At 41.1% G+C, this 24,460-nt stretch overlaps 1 long non-coding RNA gene across 1 annotated transcript in view; it reads right to left on the bottom strand.

Annotated features, from left to right (window-relative positions):
• Positions 1-245: 245 nt before the first annotated feature.
• The window catches only part of LOC128424231 (uncharacterized), a 34,101-nt gene continuing 9,886 nt past the window's right edge, over positions 246-24,460 (bottom strand). Inside the window, exons 2-3 of the long non-coding RNA XR_008332958.1 lie at positions 15,754-15,845; positions 246-588 (exon numbers count right to left, since the gene is read on the bottom strand). This is a non-coding gene — a long non-coding RNA (uncharacterized LOC128424231). The remainder of the gene's footprint in view (positions 589-15,753; positions 15,846-24,460) is intronic.

Here is a 24,460-nt window from a genome sequence, read left to right as displayed (position 1 = left end):
ATAAAGCATGAATATTGGAGAAAAACACATTTCCAACTAGATATTGAAATGTCCCCAGTCAACAAGGATCACAACATGCTACATCAACAAAACACCTGGTCTGATCCCCCCCCCTTTTCCAGAGATTTTTTTTTAAAGGAAACAGCATTATTTATACCATGCAAATCCAGGTCCCACAATAAGAGAAATCGTGACCACATGATGGTTTTTTTTAGTTATATGAGAAAGGCCCGCTAGTCCAGTTTTCACTTTCAGTGTTAAGAACAGCCGAGTTCTTATCTGGAATGTGTCTCTTTATAATTATGTAATTACACACCTCATTTATCCAATTGTTAAGCCAGGAGTTTGATTAAATATTAACAACGGCCTGGTTCTTCTAGTGTCATTAGTTGGAAAGCAACCCTGTAATCTCAGGTAACACATGATAGCAATTATCGTTCACAGTCACACTTAGCAGAAACCCCAGCACAATCAGGACAGATAAGGCCGCTCAGTCGAAAACGCATTTACCTGGATTGCCTTTGTTATCTTAACAGCACCAAGGATAATGTAGGTTTCACGCCACTTACGTGCTGTATATGAAGTAAACTGTAATGTGGAATTATATCACAGTGTTAGTAAGCTGTTAAATGTTCAAATTGAAAAAAATATCAAATTCAAATTAAATTGAATTAATTTGAATTGATAAGCAGTTAAATGTTCACCTACTCAACCTATTTCTTCAACAAAGTACAGCAGGCTATATGAGGGTCAAACAAAATGCAATTTGCATGAAGGAAATTAATTGGTTGATATGTAAACTGTAATTACAGAGAAGCTGGAGAAGCCTTGGAATCTTAGAAGTGGGGGGATTTAACTCTTCTCCTGTCATGGCCCTAACAAAAATTGCCCCTCTAAAGCTGCTATTTGCATTTCAAGCGAAGCTTGCTTTGATGCAGCTTCAGAGAGGTATGTTGTTGTTTTTGTTGGAACTGTGATAGGGAGAGAACGTTAAACCTGCAATTCTGTTTCCCATGGTCCTGAGGCCTATCTAGACTTCCTCACAGCTGCTATTCATATAGCATTAAAAAAATCTGCAAATTAATTGCTTTTACGCAATTAAGGCCACATCTAGTTCAGCCCTGAGATCACAACCTTTGACAGCAAATGCATGACTAGTTTTTCCATGATGTGTCCGCCCAGTATAATTGCCACTACAGAATTAAACTGGAAATGGAGAAGGGGGAAACACGGGTACCATGGACAGCTACCATAGGTGACATATTACTGATTTAGACAATTAGGTTGACTGAACTCCACAAAAAACAAACAAACAAACAAACAAACTGATTTACCAGAGAACAGGAGATTGGCCAAAAGGCCTCAAGGAGTCTAAGTTCAAATGGAAGGATATGAATGTTTGGTGCACAGGAAAGAGGGTGGCTTTGAGTTTTCAGAGGAAACTTCTACCTTTTTATTTGCAATTCTCCTTGGCAGGGCTAAGCTCCAGTAGACCTGATGCATCAGTCTCCACTGGTTCTAGAACTAAAGCCATTATGTCCCATCCTGTCTGGTCTAGCAGTAAAGATCCAGCACGTACAGCTGGTATCCTGAATAGCCCACCTCATAATTCTTCATGATCTGTTTATGCTGTGTCGCTGGGCTCATAAGCCTTCAACACTGCTTTATGCCTTAGCCACACACCTTGCACAACTGTGCTGTCATGTCAGATATCTGGTCCCAGGTGTTATATTGCTTATGCATGTTAAAACTAGGGTTCTAAGCTAACTATTATATGGTGAATTGTTTTTCATCATTATATAGATAGCAGCTGAAAAGCTTCTGGTTTTCTGTTACAGAATTCAGATTATTTTTATTTCCCTCCCACTTTTGTAAACTATTCATCACTTTTGGTAAAATGTTGTGGCAGACAGCTGCAAGATCTTAGCTGATTGAATTTATTGATTGCATCCTCCTGGATCTTGCAAATCTTATTTCGAATTTTTGCATCTGCCAATTATGTTTTAGGAGCTATTTATCATAAAGCTGGGGTGAATAGCACATACATGCATACATACATTGGGGGGGGCATTTGTGTCCCACAAAAATGTACGCATGGTTCCACTCCACTGTGCACCTGTCAGAATCTACCCATTTGCTCCAACTGAGGGGGAAATTCTCCACAAAGTGAAACATGACCTTGTGTATGAGGAGCAGGACTCCATTTAAGTGAATGGGCAAGCCAAGCATCCCCAAACTCGGCCCTCCAGATGTTTTGGGACAACAATTCCCATCACCCCTGACCACTGGTCCTGTTAGCTAGAGATGATGGGAGTTGTAGTTCCAAAACATCTGGAGGGCCGAGTTTGGGGATGCTTGGGGTAAGCAAATAAGAATGCCTATTCAGTCGGTAACTTTAGGTGTGCTCACATTTCTGTCTCAGAATATAGTGAAGTTGTTGGGGTTTTCCTGGTGCATTTCACAATTATTTCTCCCCAAACTGTTCACACCAACTTATTCATTAGTGTTAGATTTGTTTCTGTTTGTGTCCACACCAGGGGGTGTTGACAGAGTGGGGATATATATTCTCTCTCCCTCTCTTTCTCTTTATATATAGAGCCAGGAAAAATGTTTTGTAGTGGAGCTTAGATTTTGCAGATCTAACATATCCAGTTCTGAAAAAGGAATATTCCACAATGGGATCCCTTACAAAGAAAGAAGTTTGAAGATTTCAGTCATTAAAATAATCAAGGGTTGCAATACCAGCTGGCTAGATGGCCTGTTCCCTGGATATGTAATATTGTAGGTCATGATCGATCTTTTAAAAGCGAGCAGTTGAACCCAACTCCATTAGATTTAAACAGCCTGTGCCCTTTTTGTAAGCTTAAAACTTAAATATAAACTGGGCAACACATAATTTACATGCTGAATGCATTTGTTTATCCTTTCTTGAAAGATATATGGAAGTCCTTGGAGGCTTTTGAAGGTTTATTAAGACTTGAAGGTGATTATTTGGCCTATTGAAGATTCAGAAGAGGAAGTGCAGAGAGCTGAAAAGAACAGATACCGGAGTATTAAATCTAACCTTGATATTCTGAACAGCAGACACCTTTAAAAGATTTGTGTGTATGCGTGATACCCCATGTCAGCTGTAAACTAGAGATTCTGTTGCTTTGTAGACTTAACAGAAATGAAATTCTAGCATCTGCTTTGCAAAACAAAGCAATAATCTCCTTAAGTGAGACAGAAAAACAAATTCTATTTTCAGAATAAATTACAATTTCAAGTTCATGAAGTTTGATTCTCCACCAATCAGAATAAAACCTGCTTAAAGCTAAGACCCTAAAAGTATTTAGCTTAAAATAATTTCCAGCATAAGTGAGAGAACTTACTTCTAAATAAACATGGAAGTAAACAGAATATAAGCACAGGAACATAGGCAGTTGCCTTAATCCAAGTCAGATCATTGCCCATTTAGTTCAGTGCTGTTGACGAGGGCTGGCGGTACCTTGAACTTAGCCTAGTAGGTATTTGACAGACAGCTAGAGAACCTAGAGACGGCTGTCTAATTTAGGATCTTACTGCATGGGCAGGCACATATATGAACCAGTGATCCTTCAGGTATCCTGGTTGCAAACAGGGGAAGCTCTGAAGGTCAAGGACATATCAATTGTATCCTGCAGTGATGGTGGTGAAATCCTGCTCATGTTAATCTTGGAGGGGGGGGTTGAAACTTTTTCCAAACAATTTGTGGTTTAACTTCTATAATCCCTTGTCTCCCCCATACAAAATGAGCAATTAATATTTCACAGCCAGCTCAGAAGACCATCCTCACTGTAGAGGTTTACTAATTATACACAGGAGACTAAGGCTAGGTTTTTGTGATGTACCCATTCAACATTTCAGCTGTCAAATCCTGGAAGTCTAGTTAAAAGGAAGTGATGGAGCATTCTGTGGACAGGGGGGAAAATCTTTACTGAAAGCATGAGGAAAGTTTGTTATGAAGTGCTGCTTATGCATCCACAACTCTGTAAAGCTGTAGCAATATCTTTTGCCACCAGTACCAACACTGGAAGAAAAATAATTCAATGTCCCTTTATGTTTAGAATAAAGCTCTCAGGAACAGAAACATTTAATATTAATAACCTTTCATTATGGGACATTGGCTGGTGCCCACTTTAGTGTGGCTTCTGTTTCCAATAGGCGAACTGAGAGATGTGGAGAAAGTGAGATATGTGGCCACCGAATGGGTAGGCGGACCATTCAAGTGGGTAGTGACTGAGGAACTGGCCAATCAACCCTTACAACCTTCTGAAATGGACTGTCCAAAAAATTTGATGCTAACAAGAGTTTTGTGAGTTAAGATGTGTGAGCTGGCAGAGTTTACTGTGTGATACTGGACTGGACTACCCTTAGTAAGACAAAACCACTCCCACTGGTGAATAGAGACAAGGAAATCTGTCCATTTTTGTTTCTCTCAAATTCTAATTTTATAATCTTAAATTCAGTTCTCCACTTCAGCTTGTGAATTATTATTTTTTTCAAAATTCATCCGTGTTTTAGGGAGAATTTCTCCTAATTTACACCTTTGTTATTTTGTCTAATATGCATATTTGTGGAATCCATTTTCCCTAATATAATCCATTTCTGTACATTATTCTCACCAACATATGCATTTTATGAACACTTTAATAGATGCAATTTTGTATACATAACCTGATTAGAGAACTGCATTGTAAAATTAGAAAAATGCAAATTTCAAAGGATGGTTGCCCAACATTGGAACGGACCCCCTCGGAAAGTGGCGGACTGTTCTTTCTTGGAGAGGTTGGGTGGCCATCCGCTTTAGTTGAAATTCCTGCATTGCAGGGGGTTGGACTAGATTACCCTCAGAGTCCCAACTCCACATTTCTAGCATTCTATGAAAAACACTTGACATGAACAATGCCTGAAAAATGCAGGACATCTAAATGCTGCAGAAGGAACAAAGATGAGAGTAATTGGTTCTTCTGACTACATTACTTTGAGCTCAGGGTTGTTGTTTTTTAAGTCTGCAGGAAATGCTCTTAGCGCTTATAGAGCTTAATCAAATTAACTCCAAAAACATTTTATGATTATATATATATATATATATATATATATATATATATATATATATATATATTTAAAACCCATGCAGCCTGCTGTGAATATTTGTATAGTGCTAAAACATAATAAATCTTTTTCAGGACTAGTTATTTGTACAAAATTACTCAGAGATGTTGCCAACATTATTAGGAGGGCTAATGCGTGCTTTAACTGTTTTAACATGCTGATTAACTGACTAGAGATCAAGTTGATTAAATTGATGGGAGTCCATTTTAATCAACGAGGGAACATTTTAATCAGAGATGCTGCAAATTAAAGATTCAGCTTTTTCATTTCTAAAAAGTACCTTGTGGTGGGATCACAGTGGCTGTTTCTTTGTATAGGGGTGCCCATTTTCCATGAGAATGTAAGAAGCCATCTTCTACCAAGTAGAAGTGGTCCATCTAGCGCCATGTTGTCTACACTGACTGGCAGCAGCTCTCCAGAGATTCAGTCAAGGGTCTGTCCCAGTACTACCTGGAGATGCTGGGATTTAACTTAAGGCTTTCTGCATGAACATCAGGTGCACAACCAAGAATCCTCCCAAGTCTTGAGAATCAGTTCACAATGGGAAATCAACCCCAGGCCACTGCCTGATGCAATATCTGTTCCCCCACACAAAAAACTGCATTTCTCTTTCAGTCTAGGCAACTCATTGCAAGGGCCACCAATCAATCCAGACCACCTGCCCCAGCCAGCCACTGGCTTTTTTCCCCTGCCTGCCTGTCTTCCACTATTTTTAAAGAAAAGACTGACTGACTGACTGACTGATTGATTGATTGATTTGATTGCATGTAGGTGGTGCTGTGGGATAAACCGCAGAGCCTAGGACTTGCTGATCAGAAGGTTGGTGGTTCGAATCCCCGTGATGAGGTGAGCTCCCGTTGCTCGGTCCCTGCTCCTGCCAACCTAGCAGTTCGAAAGCACGTCAAAGTGCAAGTAGATAAATAGGTACTGCTCCAGCAGGAAGGCAAACGGCGTTTCCGTGCACTGCTCTGGTTTGCCAGAAGCAGCTTAGTCATGCTGGCCACATGACCCGGAAGCTGTACGCCGACTCCCGGGGCCAATAAAGCGAGATGAGCACCGCAACCCCAGAGTCGGTCACGACTGGACCTAATGGTCAGGGGTCCCTTTACCTTTACCTTTATATACCCTTTTCTCTAAGGAGCTCAAAGTGGTTATTCCCCCTCCTCCTTTAACCTGCACAACCCTATGAGGTGGGTTAGGCTGAGAGGCACTCTAACCACTATACCATACAACAGTCAAGAATGAAAACCCTGTGTGTGCATGGGCATAATTACACTGATGTCATTCACATTCATTCCAGAGGGCAAGTGATAGGTAGGAGCTAAGCACAAAGGAAACCAGCCTGTGTGCATGTCCTCCGATAAAACAAGTTCTGCTTAGACAATTCAATTTTCATACACTAAGCACAACCCACCAAGCACAATGAAAATCCCTTTCATTTCACTGGTGCATCCAGGGGCACATATCTGTGCCTAATATGCTCTAAAAGGAAAACACAGAGGAGAAACGTGTGCATCATAATGCATGTCTATTCATACAATGGAAACCTAGATGTAATTACAGTGTCAATGGCAAGCCACATAAGGGTACCAGTGATGCAAACAATTTGATGCACTTAGGAACCAGTTTTCATAAGAAGCCAGAGCAGCATAAGCCAAGGAATTTACACTATCCTGCCTTTGTAGAACAAAAACAGGAAGCAAAGTCCATGGCTGAAATGAAGTGGTAAAATAGAGACATATTCTAAAGGCATTCTCTACTCTTCAGTTAGAGCTAACGAAGGCCTGCATGAAAGAGTTTCAACAACAAACGGTTTCCATTTCTCTGTATAAGTTCCATTCATAGATCACAGAATCATAGAATTGTGGAGTTGGAAGGGATCCGGAGGGTCATCTAGCCCAACCCCCTGCAATGCAAGAATCTCAACACATGGTTCCCCATCCAACTGAAACCATACCGGACCCTGCTTAGCTTTGCAAACGTGCCAGCAAGTTTTATGCAGCACCACTAGGAGGGGGCAATTTATCTGTAAGGCACCAGGTGAAGCTTTCTGGTAAACTGAATCAACACTACAGCTTTACACACACACCCCAGTCGAGTCCTTTATGTTGGCCAGGTATTCCTGTGAAGTAACAAACTTGTGGTGCTGTCGGCTGCCGGGTCCCCCTGCACCACACAGCTGTCCTGTCCCCTGTTTTGTTCTGCATTACTCCCAGAACTTGATTGACATCTCTCCTCACTAGATGTACTTTGCCAGCATTTGTCTTCCTCACTAGCTCACTGTTACTTCTCTTCCCCCTCCCCCCCACTTTCCAGCCTAACTGCCCTGTCACTTTCCCAATCATCTGATCGCCTTGGCAGCAGTTGTCAAGACTGCCAAAAACTGTCTCACCCCTAACTAGTTTCAATTTTACTTATTCCCCCCACCCCATGTTCCCCAGGCAAGTAGCCTTATGAAAAATATGAAAACCAAAACAGAAACATTTAAAAACCATCTCACGACAAAACCACATCAATCTGCTGCAAGCACTGAATTGTGAGACAGCCAGATTTGCAAATGGCATCTAGTTATTCTGGATTGTATCATCAGGCTGAGAAAGGATCTCTCCAAACTAGGTTATGGGGCTCTGGACAACCACACTTATAATTAACTTATGGACTGTAATGCCACAGAATGTTACAATGGCCATTAGATATATGGAAGGCAAATTCAGGGAAGGTCAGTTGATCAATAACTATTAATCACAACAGTTAAAAATGGAATCTACGGATTCAGTGGTATTATAAATTTGATTACTAGATCTTGGGTTGAATCAATGGGGATGGCTTCCCAGAGGGGTCTGGCTGGCTGCTGTTAGAGGCAAAAATGGCAGCATCAATTGATCTTTGGTTAAAAAGTCCAAACTCCCTCCAAATTCCCAGATAATAAATTATATATTTCATTGTTGTATCATTATATTACCCGAAATGAACAATAGTAGCTGGAAGGTGGGAATACTCTAACTTTAAATGCTTTTCTCTTTTTTTTGCATTCATTTGGCTTGAACATTTTAACTTTAGGACTGGGATGTTTCTTTACGATTGGTATCTTCTAGTTATAGGCCAGGATCCAAAGAACTGTGCAATCCATTCTGTGTGACAAAGGAACATTCACATCACAATTTCATGCATGTTTACCCAGAAATGTCTCATTGGGTTTAACTGGACTTACTCTTAAGTGCATGTGCAAAAGATTACATTCTATTAATCTCAATCAACAGCTGGAAATCTGCTATTCTAAATCTGAAAGCTTAAATATTCCATGGGGCTAACACAAGCCCCTTATGTCACCACAACAATTCTTAGCATCCTGCCTATAACATATGCAGTCGTTTACAATTACTGCAATTAATCTGTTTGGGAATAGGAAAAAAGATTCAACCATTCATCAAGGCTAGGTGCTGGACCAGGTAAAATATAAAATGATCATGAAATGGAAGGAGTATTATTCATATCACACAACTTGGGTTCAACACCTTCAGAAGAGAGGCAAGAGAAATCATTTGCATTATCATGATAGGCATATAAGCCCAAAAAAAAATCCCCCAAAGTTACCTTGAAATTCTTTCTTTCCATTCTTGCCTCATTATACATGCCGGCATAGGGAAAACAGACTACAGTTTATCTGCCTCAGAGTTTTGCAGATGTGCCATTTATCTTCTTTAATATGCCTAACAGCAACAGACTTCTGGAGTCTGTCTGTATTCAAAAGTATCTTCTCTCAAGCACTGATTAGCTTGGCAGAACATATAGCAGGTGACCAGATGACTTAAGGGCACGAAGGCAGATTTACTGGCAACCATGTCCGCTTTGCACTTACGACAAGTAACATTCTGGCAGTTAGCAAAAAGTAGTTGGATGGGATTCAGGCACCAACTGTTGCCTGATTGGCTAAGAAGCACAAAAAGGATTTATTTGACTAGCACATTATGGCAAGCCCAATTTACTTCAGTCCCAAAAAAAAGGGAAAAAGGAAAAAAAGAAACACCCCTGAATTGGGAAAGAACTAGCCTGCCATGGAAGCTGCAGGCACAGCACTTGACTTGAGGTCAAAAATACTCACCCCAGATTATGTATTCTACTTCTGCGCCACAATGATTTGTTACTTATGCCAATATTGGAGAATTAGTGCTTTCTTTGAACAGTATTATGACAAGTCATTGTCTGATGCAATGCAACAAGTGCAGAAGAGGCCTTCTTCCACTGCATTATTTTTAAGAAGCCAGTTTTGTGCTCCTATCTCTTGATCACTCCAAACTTCAAAAGTTTGGCTTAGAAAAGTCATAGATTGGCACCTCATGGGACACATTCCCATGACCCGTGTGGGACCGGTCTGTACCCAAGCTCCATGGTGCATGGTGAAGTCTTGCATTGTGCCAGGAGCAGCTTCAAGGCTGCTGGGCAGGATGAAGAGAATAAAGCATATCCCCCAACTGCCCACCTACAATAAAATACCTAGAGAAATGGCTACTTTTCTCTAACAGAACAGCATGGCTGTAATAACCTTTCCCCTTGTACAACTCTCCATGATGCTTCTAAACTTGCACCGGTGTCCTGGTGTGCTATTTAGATATGCAGGCAAATCTCTGCAGTTGACCTTAACATCATAAGCAGGCGGCCTGCTGGATCAGACCAAAGGCCCATCTAGTCCAGCATCCTGTTCCCTGCAGTGGAAAACCAGGAAGACCGCAAGCAAGACACAAGTGCAACAAATCTCCTGCTGTCCCATCCCCTCAGCGACTGGTATTCAGAGGCAAGCTGCCTCTGGTCCAGGAGGTGGCATACCCAGCTTGACTAGTACCAACTGATAGCCTTTACCCTCCATGAATTTGTCCAATCTGATTTTAAAGCCATCTAGTGGCAGCCATTCCTGGTGAAAGCAAATTATGGAATTTGCTTATGTGAGTTTATGTGAGGTATTTGCTTTGTCCTAAATCTCCCACTTTTCAGATTCATTGGGTGACATATTAGAATTATGAGAGAGAGAAATAGTTCTCTCTAGCCAATTTTATTTACCTCCGTCATCTCCCCTGGTCTTATTTTTCTACACTAAAAAAAGCCCTCAAAATTGCAACCTTTCCTCCTAGTGGGAGTTGCTTTTGCTCCTAATCATTTTGGTTGCCCCTTTTCTGCATTTTCCCCAGCTCTGCTGTTTTTTGTTTGGGTTTGGTTTTGGAGACACAGCAACCAGAATCATACATAGCATGGTCACACCATGAATTTGTAGAAAGCCGTCAAACTCTCCTTAAATTTTAATGCTTAAGGTATCAGGTTTCCCATGAATGTGTGGGTATCTAGCTTCCTGGAGAAGAGCCATAGCTCAGTGGTCGATCATCTGCTTGCATGGAGACAGTCCCAAATTAAATCTTTGGCATCTCTAGTTAAGGCTGGGCTTGTCTCCTATATGGAAGTGTAGAGAGCTGTTGCCAGCCAGTGTGGACAACAGTGAGCTAGATGGACCGATGGTCTGACTCAATATAAAGCAGATTCCAATGCTCCTAATCGTGACCTCTCTCTCTCTCTCTCTCTCTCTCTCTCTCTCTCTCTCTACATACACACACACACACACACACACACACACACCCCTATTGCCTGCAGGGGAGGAAATCATAACAGAATAAATCAGCTGTAAAATGGTATTAAAATGAGAAGAGACAGCCTTTGCTACTCTTCTCAAGTGATCACATTCCATTTGCTTCAAAAGGATGGAATTTTAGCCTCGTGCCATTTTTCAGAGCAGGCATTTTCACACTCCAGGAATGGTAAAGGGAAGTCAGCATGCAAGCCTTGTACATTTAACCGCATCACGTGAGATGTGATCAGCATGAGTCTGTGCTATAGAAGAGTTTAAGAATAAGAACAGCCCTGTTGGACCAGGACCAGGCCAATGGCTCATCTAGTCCAGCATCCTTTTCTCACGGTGGCCAAGAAGATGCCTATGGGAAGCCTGAAAGCAGATGATATGCAGTTCTCTAAACGTAGACTGTTTTCCTTCCAAAGTAACTACAGATGTAGGTGGAATTTTGAAGGAAGTACAATAAATGATATCACTAAGCTTTCATAAGCTGGGTCTGCATCTGAGGCATTGGACTAAGTTAGGGGCAATATAGGCCATTCTCCCAAATTCCTGCTCATCCCCATCGTGACACTATCTGCCAAAAAGCCAAGTAAATGGAAGATAAAATCTGTTATCTAATGAGATGTGACAGGCAGCTTTGGTGGAGCTAACCAGCAGAGGCCTGGATTTCAAGACGTAAATTAAGTGGAGCGCTCGTTGCCAGCGAGGCTGTTAAATTTGCTATAAGAAAGTACAGCTCTTCAGCGAGAGGAGGAGGAGACTGTGCAAGCAAGAGAGGGTGGAGGAACTCTTCCAGAGTCAGATTATTTACAGCGGGAAGAGAAAGAACCATTTTCCGTGCGGGAAAACTGATGTAAACAGCAAAGCTGTAAAAGAATTAATGGAGAGACAGAGTTGGAGAGAAAGAAAAGGCAAATACTGGCGATCGTTGCAACATTTAAAAACTGCTGCAGTTAGAGAAAAGCAGGATCCAAATTTTTTAATAATAACTATATGACAAATCCTTATCCTGTGCCCACGGAGAGATCTCCATAGACTCCTACTCTTCACTGGGCATGCTGCTACTGTGCCAGGACCATGGGGTGTGCCCATTCGGATCAGCTTAAGGTGTTTTGCCTATAGCTATTCAGCTGCCCTCCCTTATCCAGGCACAGCCTACTCCCTGGAGACAAGTGCAACTCAGTTCCAGGGTGTCAGTAAAACCCAATGCCATTTTGTTTCGTTTAATAGAGCCAGTGTGGTGTAGTGGTTAAGAGCGGTAGTCTTGTAATCTGGGGAACCGGGTTCGAGTCTCCGCTCCTCCACATGCAGCTGCTGGGTGACCTTGGGCTAGTCACACTTCTTTGAAGTCTCTCAGCCCCACTTACCTCACAGAGCGTTTGTTGTGGGGGAGGAAGGGAAAGGAGAATGTTAGCCGCTTTGAGACTCCTGAAGGGGAATGAAAGGCGGGATATCAAATCCAAACTCTTCTTCTTCTTCTTCTCTTAATGAAAGGAAGTTATATAGAGCTTGGAAAAACCTGGAAGTGCTGGTGGTAGATGGAGGAGGGTCCCTCAGAGGTCCTCCTCCTATATGGTCTCACCACTTCATCACCACTGAGGCTCTGCTCATTTTCTCACCCTCTCTCTCCCTTTGGCTTCAAACACAGCTCTCTCGAGGGAGATGGGAAGTTGCTAGGCCTTCTCCTGGCTCCTACGACTGCTTATTTGCTCAGAAAGACCAGGTGAACAGACAGTGTCAAGAAGGGGGAAAGGGGCTGGAGGGCTCCAGGAACGCAGAGCCTGGTTGGGATCTTGGCAAGGGCCCAGCCATGCTGACGCCTGGCATCTGCCCCGAAATCTGCATGTATAGAGCCTGTATACTTCTTAACACTGCTATTTTTCTAGAAAAAGAGGTGCCAGAACTCACCCTTGTTCTCTTAGAATGTCAATGGCGCCCACATGAAAGGTACCAGAACCCACCAGATGCCAGAACTGAGTTCCAGTGAGTTCTGGCTGAAAAAAAAGCCCTGCTTCTTGATAATGCTGGGCACCAGACTGGATTAAAACAGGGGAATAGTATAGGGATGTGAATAGATGCTAGGAGATGATATATTTATTAGATATTATCCTTCCATCCTCATGTTTGTAAGTTCAGCAGAGTGCATCCCCTTGCAGCTTAAAAGGAAGTTTAGATAGGCTAGTTTTAGCCTTTTCATTTAAGTAATCCAGGATGCTTTAAGTCAGACTGGATTCTCCTTCGCCCCTTTCTCCCCCTTAAAACAACAATCATACAGACTTGTAAAAGGTAAAAATAACATTTACTCACTTGGAATACTTGTTGAAGAGTAACAAATACAGCAGCTTTGTTCAGTCGGGCTTAAAATGCTAATTCAGTTACAAAGATATGCTTTAGTCTAGTTTGGAATGGTGTCTGAGCATTGCAGCTGAGACATAGCAAATGTTCTCACATTGCTGCCGTGACGAAAAGGAGGATGTGCCCAGGCAGGTAGGGGTGTGTGGGTATGGGTGTGTGTGTCTGTGCCCTCCCTCTGTCAGGGCATAGTGGGAGTGTCTCTCTAGCAAACTTACAGGAAAACTCTGTGAGCTTCAGCACCTTTCAAGTGCCTATTTGGCAAAACATGAATTGTTGGTTTGACTGCCCTTTAAATATCCCACCAGGAGGACTGTTGCTGATTCCCAGAGACAACTGGCACACCATTCTTTCTTATCTTAAATCCTTAGGGCTCATGTTGTAAAATATACCACTTCTAAATCTGTGTGCCCCAAATCTATTCTAACTCCAACCCTTCAGAGTAGGAGAAGGGGGAAGTTCAGTTGAACAAGTTTAAATTCTTGGGCTGATGGAGCAAGTTAGCTGGATACTACTTTAAGTGTCCTTGTTGTATCTAATTGTTGTGGTATAACCAGGTCATTGGACCCATTTCAATCCAGTACTGGACACCAATATTCAGAATAATCCTGCTTGTGTAAAAAGAAAGGATATGCAATGCAAATTAAATTTAAATGCAATGTATATATGGACATAACGGTGTGCATAAATGAACACTTCTGACCACCTACCTTCCAAAAAGTGATGAAAAAGATACAGCATGCTATCTTTACCATTAAATTATATGCAGATTGATACAATTTAAAACGATCATTTAAAACAGCCTTGGTAAAAAGGGCAGATCAGATGGTTAGCACTGCAATAGAGACACAGCAGCGCTGATTTTGCTCAAGCTGATATAGTTAGGTAAAATATATATCCAAAATTAGTTTTTGAAAAAAAATAAATCAAGCCCAAGGCCAATAGAAACACTTCCATAAAATATTAACTTTCCAGGGGGAAATGAAAAAATAAATCTGCTGTGTTGGCAATCAATATATTGCAGCACTGTGCCAGAAAAGCAGTAAATTAGAAGAAATCAAAAGAAAAATTAAACTAAGTACTTGTTTGGCCTGACTTTCACAAGAAGAAATGAAACCCAAGAAAAACAGAATGTTAGCGATCTCTTTCCAGTTTTAACAACCCTGAACAAACTTAATCATCGAGGCAGTGAGACTCATTTTTCAACAGAGATACGATTTATGCTTTGATTTTGTCCTTTCTTTGATATATTACTGCAATGTAATAATAAATATGGAAGATAAAGAAAACAGATACATTAGAGGCCATCTTGCTCTCTTTTCTAAAGCAAGTGGGATGAGGAGAAGCATGATGGAGTAGCTCTGCAACAATGAAAGATACTGACAGACTCAACACTAAAATGTATCTGGCTAAAATATTAAACCAGGCTAATTCTAACCAATTCACTCACTAGGCTGAACCGTGATTCACAGTGCAATCCTAGGTGTGTCTATTCAAAAGCCAAGTCCCATTGTGTTCAGTAGGTATGGAACTGCATCCTCAATCGAGGATCTATAATATAAACTCTCAACATTAATACTACATATTATTATGATTTTCCATAAAGCAGCATTAACATACATCATGAAATGGAAGCTGAACAAGAATGTCTCTGCTCCAGAAAGCTTACTATCTAAATATGGAGAGCAGGAGGACAAAAGAAAATTAGGAAGGAATTGGGAAAGGCTAACAAAAGAACTGAGAGGCTGGAGGCACAGCAGTAGAGTCAATTTTATGTTGAACATTAATGTTTTAGAAGGTGGAGTAGATAATTGATCAACCCCAGCTGAGCTTGACGAATGTTAGTGCTGAATTATATTGATGTTCCCCAAATCCCATGACACCCAGTAGCCAATGTGATTCTGCATTTAATAGTCACAACTAGATAACTGATATTCTATCGCCGATGAAATAAATTAAAAAATTGTCCAGTAGCACCTTAGAGACCAAATAAGTTTGTTGTGGGTATAAGGTTTCGTGTGCATGCACACTTCTTCAGATACTTCTTCAGAGACCATGCACACGAAAGCTTATACCCAGAACAAACTTAGTTGGTCTCTAAGGTGCTACTGGACAATTTTTTGATTTTTTTTATTTATTTTGACTGCGTCAGACCAACACGGCTACCTACCTGAATCTATTGCTGATGTTAAATATCTCCTATTTGAGAATCAAAACCCATACAGTGAAGATTCGTACCAAGGGGACGGAACAATATTCACTCACTTCACGTTAGAAGCTTCACTTGTTTATCTGTGTAACACTTCATACACCTGCCCAAATATATCTATGTCAGCATTTCTGAATTATGGGAGGGTTTACAACCTCCTCCACAACTACGGAGAACCATTTGCATGGTCCTGTCGATGGCACTGTTTAAAACTGAAATCGTAGTTGCGAGTGGTATACAACAAGCACAGTTTACTCTCAGAAAATTGTGTGTTCCCTCTGGCAGTGAACTTTAAAAATTGTGTTTCGGGTATGTCTGCATCTTCTCCTGTTAGGAAACATGCTGCACGACAGCTATAGGGCTTATGCTGTGTGGCATTTCCACCCCAAGGAATACATTTCCCCTCAAGCCTCTCTAAAACTTTTCAAAATATGATTCCTACCTTTACATCTTTAAAGCCATTTCCACCTTGCAATTTCTCTCATTTTCTTTCCTTTGAGCAGTCGACATAAGTCATTTTCACAAGTGACACATCTGGAGATTTATGAGAAAGAGATAAATAATAATTTATCAAAATGCTGTTTGAAACAATGCTTATCCAAGCAGAGATCTCTTCAAATTCAGATCATTTTCGTTTCTGAAGCACATACATCCAGGATGCTAGAACTTGGTTAACATTCATGGCAAATTACATCATTTAGACTGCAATCCTCTACATTCTTACCTGGGACTAAGTCCCATTGAAATTTTAGTTTTACTTTCAGTTTAATAAATTCTACCCTATTTTCCCTAAACCCAAAAGTAGCTGACAATCAACAGTAAATGGAATATACTACCATCATAACCCTACTTTTCATCATAATGCATGTAGGCTAAGATAAAATTAGAATATACCGACTCAAGAAAGCAGAACAAAATAATAAAAGCTTCCCAAAAAGAGACTTTCTTGGAGTGTATGGATCCTCATGTTTAGGCAGAACTCTTTAGGCGTGTATCCAACAGAGGTGGAGCCATCACTGAGAAGACCCTGTTACACCTGTCCCCACCAGCAATTTAAATATCTTTAGCAGAAGGAATTATAAGCAGGGGGTTGATGTTCCTCTTGCTCTTCAAAAAATGGATGGACTGCATTCTGATGATACCGAGAACACTTAAGTATTTGCTACCCCCCCCTTTCATGAAGTGAACTGTAAAACAATATGGGTTCAAACTGCGCTGCTCTGGACAGGGAGGTGTTTCTTGCTGTTTTCACAATAGGTTGTCCTTCGTAAGGTAAATGCCCTTTCTGAATGAATATGATTGCATTAACTTGAACTCTATTAAGAGAGCGGATAATACACAATATAAAATTGTAATTAATGCCCTATTTCCTCTGGGCTGCTGCAGAAAATTATTCTGACCAGGTCTCGGGTGGGGAGGGAAGCATTATTAAGGCAGGGATACAAAAAGCAGGAACAGAAATAAAAAGGTCAAGTGGAGACATCTCATGAATCAGTCATGGAGTATGCATCTTGCTTTGCTTACAAATTATAGGCAAAAATATCTTCACAGATAATGATGATTCAAGTCAAGTATCCCCAGTTCAACACGAAGGGTTGCATCCAGCTGTTATACTCAGAATAGACAGAATGAAATTAATGGACCTAAGTCAGGGCACAGTCACACTACACATTTAAACGAGGGCTGCCATACACCCGGATTTTCCCAGGCATTACCAGGATTTCAAAGGTGGAATTGACGTCCAGCGGGAATTACCTAAATGTGGTGTTTTGTCCTGGATCTTAGGCAAGTCAATCAATACACATATTTTTGGAGTCCTGGTTTAAATTATGACAACCCTGGGAGCTGTGGGGGGTCCCTATGGCCTTCACAAAACCACAATTCCCAGAGTTCCCTGTGATGAGGGGTTGATTGTTAAACAACTGTGTGGGGGAAACAGGGCACTTCTAACAACTTTCAGCACTCTTCACAATGACAGCTCCCAGAATTCTTTGGGGGAAGCCACGGCTGTTTAAAGTGCTATCATAGTGCTTTAAATGGTGTGACTGTTGTCTTAGCTATGTCCATTGATTTAAATGGGTCTCTTCTGAGTATGACAAGCACAGGATGCAACCCTAGCATGCAGTGTAACCACATGGTTCTTTGATCTTCTGATCATACTCACGGAGGCTCCTTGTGTGATTTAGAACCTTGGAAAAATCAGGATTCTAGATCGTCCAGAGAACCTCCCCAAGTAGAGGTGATTTCAGAAGAATGCTACTCAGCTCATAAAAGGGCTGTAAGGACAGGAAATGGGGCATACTGGAAGAGACAGGGATTGCCACCGCCACCACCCTGCTCTCCTTCATGTGGTTGCCTTAAACGAAGAAAGTGAATGCCTGAATAGGCATCATATGGTGCAACAGATATAATGTTGGGCTCATTTATGACCCTGAGTTCAATCCCAGAGAACCTGGAGAACCATTTGCAGTCAGAGCAGAAATGACAGGGCTAGATGGGCAAACAGGCATTCAGACGTCACTTTATTCCATCTTTCCAATGTCTCCTTTCCTCTTAATGTTCACATTTTATATCAACTTTCACACAGTGTAAAAGTCACTTTGAGAAATCTAGTGGAATCTAGTAGAAGTTTAGCACTCATCTCTGTGTTAACTGTTTCCCGGGGAAAAAAATCAATTTGCAAGCCCATTAACTCTGAAAATTGCAGGAGTTTTACACTGTAATATTCCTGCAGTTTTCATGATCACGCACCTCCGCTCATGTGATTAAATTTGCGGTGGTATCCCAGCATACATTTAAAATTTAGCACGGCATGGTGGTATATTGCTAAAAAATGCCACAGCTCCATAACACAACAGGTACTGCAGTATAAAAGAAATGTTAGAAATCAGGGCAGAAGCAATAGTGTTAAAATCAGTATAATTAATGCAATAAACCTGACATCTGAATGCAGCCATAGTCCAACATGGTATAAAGCATTCCTTTCTTTGTTTTCGTGAATAATCAAATAATCACGGCAATGCCAATCACACTTGTTAAACACTGTCATTCACAGGAATCCTTTCAATATCTTCTTAAACTATAGTTGACATTCCGCACCAAAACTGTCTTATAACTGTTTGTAGTTCCCTGTGCCAAGCCAAACACAATAGATCTGTTTCACTAAAAGAACTGTTAAATCTATATTGATTGTCATTCCTACTTGAGTTACGTAGCAGGGAATAAAAATCCTTGTGACACCTTTCCCCCCTTTTTCCTTTTGGTATGCTCAACATACAGGAAGTCTTTGTCAAACTTTCCTGCTTTTATCATCACCCAGCTCAACACACAAGCCAGCTGCATAAATAAAGATCTAAGCATCTGCTGTATGGCAAATGGTCTCAGGGGCAGATGTTTCTATCCTTGCACTCATGTCACTGAGCATGGATACATTATTTGAACAGATGCATGCAATATGAAAGTGTTGTGTCCCACAGTGAAATGCCTCCAACTGCTTCCTATCAACATACATAAATGCTATTTGCACCTGCATTTATGTTAATGATAGAAAGGCAGCAGGGGTTCCCACTGAGCGAGAGTTGATGCTATGAAATACATTCAGCTGGTTAATTGAAGTTGAACGTCTGTCTCCAGAAGCCTGCATTAATACCAGTGCAAATATGGTTTTTAAAAAGGAATTTTTAGATATGCATCCAATGAAAAATAAATTATTATATGTTGCAGTATCCAGCAATCAACATTTCCAAAATGGTTCCAAGTTTCCCAGTGTTTTGTTGTTGTTTTTTAAAACAAAATATATGCCTTTGTGTCATATTTATCCTTCTTTTCTTCCAAGGAATTATGGAGACTGAACATGTTTTCCTGGTAGCCCTATTTATCTTCATATACAATCCTGAAGCTGCAATAGTAACCTCAGTTACCTGGGTGTAAGCCTCATTCAGTAAGACTTATTACTGAGTAGACTTGGTTAAGATTGTGCTGGAGAGACAGCAACTGGCCTATGCTACCCAATGAAGTTCAAGGGCCAGTGGGCTTTTGTTTCACATTTATAGATTATCACTACATGGATACGCTACTAGAAGTGATTGATTTCCTACAGGCCATTGTAGTGGCATTTGTGATGTTTCTATAACCATTGATCAAAAGTAATACACAGGCTGTATAAAAAATATATTAATTGACTGCCTGGACATATACTGAACCAGGTTTGACAAATCATTAATGGCTATAGCCTACATATAAAGATTGCACAAAGAGAATGAATATGGATTACAGAAAAGGTATTAATGCAAGAAATTGTCACACAGAAACAAAATTAGAGATGATCAGCATGCCATGCCTTTGATCTTCCTGCTCCCCAACAACAAAACCAAGTGCTGAGTATTTAACGTTAAGCAGCAGCATTTTACTGACAATTCTAAGACATTTCGAAGACTTGCTCCAATTTTCTTTTAGTTAAGCCTTGCAACGTCTGTCCTCCAACATCCCAGCTGAAGAGTATATGGTTTTATTTCTGAGATCCCTTTCAACAATCAATCTTAACCCATCTACGTAAATCCATGTTTTAGTATTGTATGGTGGCATATTTCTCTCCATCCATCCTTCTGTCATTACAGGAATGTTAGTGACCCAGCTCACTTGTCAATGCATGGCTGAAAGAGTAAACCCTATAGAAATCTGTGGGTAACTGGGGTGAGAATTTGGACTAGGGTGCTAGACATGAAAGCATTCCTACTTGGATGCTTGAGAGCAGAACTGAGAGAGGCATGGCCCATCTCAAACAGCTCCCCCCCCCCATGTCATACTTTCTTGTAGCCCAAGGCCTACAGTACCTCCTACCCTGTTTCCTCACCGGGGGACCATGGATTCCCCACCACTACATTACATAAACTTCCTTATAAACTCATGACAAGCATACTGTTACATTCAGTGAAGGGTCAGAATTTGAGCAAACTCATAAATTTCATGAATTTAGCAAGGGCTGGAAATAACACAAACTAGCTTCCTCATGAGGCCAGCCTAGTGATAGCTTGCTGGGGAGTGGGTTCTTGAAGACGGCGTGTATCATTTGATAATGGGAGCCATCAGCCAGGCAGAAGACAATGCAGGCATGGACGGGGAGGTTGCCAGCGTAACAGAGGGCATGATGTCACTGCAGGGAAAAAGGTGTCATTTTAAACTGAGGTTTTGAGCAAGGGTTTTTAGGAAGGAGAAAAGATGGGTGAGAACTCCATGCACGCTGGCTGGGAGAGGCTGCACTGAGAGAACGGGGTGGGGGCAAGGGGTGGGCATGACTGGCTGCTGCTTTGGACCCAAAGAGCGAGAGACACTATTGGGGTGTAATGTTCTGCATTCACTCCATCAAAACTCAGGTTGTAAATATGTGTAAAATAAACCATATTTCTTAAGGACACTAGCCTGAAGATCGCCATGATGTGCTCCTTACCAGAGCTATGACGAGTGTCAACGACAACTGGACAGATCACCAATTAATACGTTGCATGATGGCTATCAAGATTATACCTCAACACGGGCTTCAAGGAAGGAAACCAAGGCGCAAAATGAACACTCAAGCGCTTCAAGATCCTATTAAGCAGGATTGGTTCCAAATGACTCTTAGGGACTATCTGCTTTTGGAGTTCCCTGATAACATCAAGGAACACTGAACCAAGCTAAAAACATCCATTATTTCAGCCTGTGAACAAATTATTGGATACCAAACCAAGAAACACCAGGACTTGTTTGATGAGCATGATAGTGAGATTGAACGCATTACTGACAAAAAAAGGAAGGCCTTTTAGATCTGGCAAAGAGACAGAAACTGCACCACAAAAAACAACAACACTATACCAACACTAAGACTGAGGTTCAAAGAAGGACCAGAGAACTAAAGAACACTTGGTGGCCAGACTGCAACTCCCACTAACCCCAGTCAGTATGGTCAATGGGAGTTGGGAGTCCAGCCACATCGGGGGGGGGCACAAGTACCTCACCACTACATTAAATAAAATCCCTGATAAATTCATGACAAGCACACAAACAGTTGACACAGAAGCTTAAAAGACTGAGCTTGGTACTCAGCATACCAGCAGACAACACTGTGTGTTATTACTACTTGCATTATTTTTTAAAGGAAAGTTTACTAACAAAATATTAGCAAGCTTACACCCTACTTTTCCTTCAATGAGCTCAGAGTGTCTGACAGGCAGAGTGACTGCCCTTCCAGGCGGCTTATAGGGCTTCAATTTAGCAGTAAAACTTCAGCATGTGCCTTCTTTCCTCTAGGTTCAACGCAGCTTTTCTCTCCAATTTTAATTATTCACAGTGTTTTTATATGGCTTGGATGGTGCTCTTTGTGTATTAATTTGGCAAATGGGTGAAGGTTGTAAATAAAGATGTGGCATACAGAAAAATGCTGCACTTAGGATTGCTGGGTCCAGAGGTAATTAATTCTACAAAATGTTGCCTATGTCTGGGTTTTAATAGTTTGGACCCATTTTTTCTCTAAAGTGTATTTATTTTCCTGCACCTAAAACCTAGGGTGGCATTAGAGATGGCTAAGTCCTGTGCAAGATGAAACTTTCTTCTCATCAAAAGCAGCCACTGTCTGTAGGTAAAAGAAATAAGGGATTATTGTCCCCAGACTGTAAAGAGCAGGGATCTCATTAGTAAGACCACCAGAGAAGAACGTACAAAAAACAAGCTAACCCCCAACTACAGGAAGAATTGTTCATCACTGAGTTCGAGAGGAGATTCCAGGTGAGAAGGTGACCAAAGGTTGCAGGCCTGCTTATGGCCCTCTAACACAAAGAGCTCATTTGGGAAGCTGTCCTATACCAATACATTTGAATGTCTTGTGGATAGGAATAATTAAATATATTTAATTCTTCCCTGGCCAGAATTTGAATGAAAGTTGAAGCATATAACTCAACCATAGCAGACCCATATACTTAATGGGGTTTTTTTTAATCACAAAGGGGTTATTCTCATGAACAGACCTGCCCAACCCCATTTGTCAGAGTTTGTTCCCATGTGCCACCAAGATGTACAACAGTTCATCATTTTTAATGCAGCTGGCCTCCCAATTCAAAATTCACCCCAGCCATAAACTGCCATAATGGCTTAGGTAAGCTATTATCTCGTAACTTTTGACTGCCATCTGTTTTACAGGAATAGCATCCTACAGAGCTCGCCATAGGTGCTTTCAGACAGAGGCTCAATTTGCAACAGGTTGGCTTGAATAACTCAAACAAGTGGTCGGCAACAGGTTTCGCCCAGAAAGGGCAAATCAGGATTAAACTGGGTGGCACCGGGGCGGCAGGGAGCAAGCTGACATTTTGATGCTGCCATTGTGTGGATGCTGCAATGCGTGAGGAACACTGATCCCACAAGAAATGCCTTTCTAAAACAACTATTTCAGTGCTATTGCAGTATTACTAAGGCAATCTGTATGTTGCACCTTATGCACCCAATAAGTGCTACATAAAACAGAAGCTACATCAAGTCTAATGGGAAAACCGACAGGCCTCGCTTTTTATTTCCATAGATTGTCAACCCCATAAGCAGTAACTTCAGTCTGAAGATCCAAGCCTATTGCTCTGCCTTCCCCAACCAGGTGCCCTCTAGTTTGGACTACAGCTTCCAACCAACATGGCCAATGATCAGGGATGTTGGGAGTTACAGCCCAAAACATCTGGAGGCCACCTAGTTTTGAAAGGATGAGTCAGATGAACAGGAATATAGAAATACAAATCAGAGGCACTGATGGTAACTTTTTATACTATTTTTGTAACCTATGCAGATCTGGAAATGAAAGCCCAGTTCCTTTCAATTCCACTAACAGTTTTGCAATCTAGGGAGCCCCTTACTTTGAATTCTAGAACTAGGAAGTGGTGAGGTTGTTGGTTCCCCCTTCTCCTCCTGAAATGTGTTGTTAAGGTAAAGAAGCAGTACAGTGGTACCTCGGGTTACATGCGCTTCAGGTTACAGACTCCGCTAACCCAGAAATAGTACCTCGGGTTAAGAACTTTGCTTCAGGATGAGAACAGAAATTGTGCTCCGGCGGCATGGCAGCAGCAGGAGGCTACATTAGCTAAAGTGGTGCTTCAGGTTAAGAACAGTTTCAGGTTAAGAACGGACCTCCAGAACGAATTACCGGTAAGTACTTAACCCGAGGTACCACTGTATATCACATTGTCTGTTCTTCCCACGCACACCTGTGGAACGAGGACAGCGAAACATATGACATGATGAAATCACATTATGCATTTCCTTAATTACACATTAATTACATGTTACAGAGCAAGGAGGGGAGTTCAACAAAAGGCTGCAGTTTTAAGCAGCAATTCCCATGATTGCTATAATATCTACCGCTAATCTTAGATGGTTTGCCAGATATGTTGGCAAAAGTGAGGCCGTCAAGAATGTGCCTTTTGAACCATAGACTCTTTTCTAAATGTGTTTAGCAAAAGTTCATCTTTAATGTGAAACTGAAAGCCATTTATCTAGGATTGAGCAAATTTTAAACCCACACGGAGGACCGGTCGAATATTTGATTCTTAAACCTGACTTGAAAAGACTAATTTCCTTACCATATTATTGTTTTTAAAGGGATTTCTTCTGGGATTGTAAAGCAAAGGACGGCACAGTTAAAGTATCTTACACAGGAAAGAGATTTTCTTTTCCTTAAAAGCAGGAGGTTCGCCCACATGATCACCTGGGACAAAGTTGGCCAGTGCAAACAGACTAGAAGGTTATAGGAGCCTGGGAATGTTTAACCTCAAGAAAATAATTACAGCTCAGCAAGATCAGAAGGAATTACACAGGAAATGTGAATAGTAACCCTTTAGTGTCCCCCAAAACATCCCTTAGCACTGAACCATTCTACCAAAGTACAGAGCTAACCAGCCAACTGGAGAGAAGGCTATATTTACATCCTAAATAAAATAAACAATGAATTATAAACACACAAATAATACGATGGACTTTTGTTTTCAGAACAGCACTTTTTCACATTACCCAGCGTACTGCCTTGGGCTTTATAATTAAGAGTGCAAAATAAATGTGTCATTTCAAATCCTATGTAAAATGGCATTGAGGTCAGCTGCATTTCTGCAGCTTTAAAAAAAAAATTACCATCATCAAAATGT

Source organism: Podarcis raffonei, chromosome 12 (assembly GCF_027172205.1).
Source record: "Podarcis raffonei isolate rPodRaf1 chromosome 12, rPodRaf1.pri, whole genome shotgun sequence".
NCBI classification, from domain to species: Eukaryota; Metazoa; Chordata; class Lepidosauria; order Squamata; family Lacertidae; genus Podarcis; species Podarcis raffonei.
Note: the sequence above shows the minus strand (reverse complement) of the source record. Positions and strands in the feature narration are given on the sequence as shown.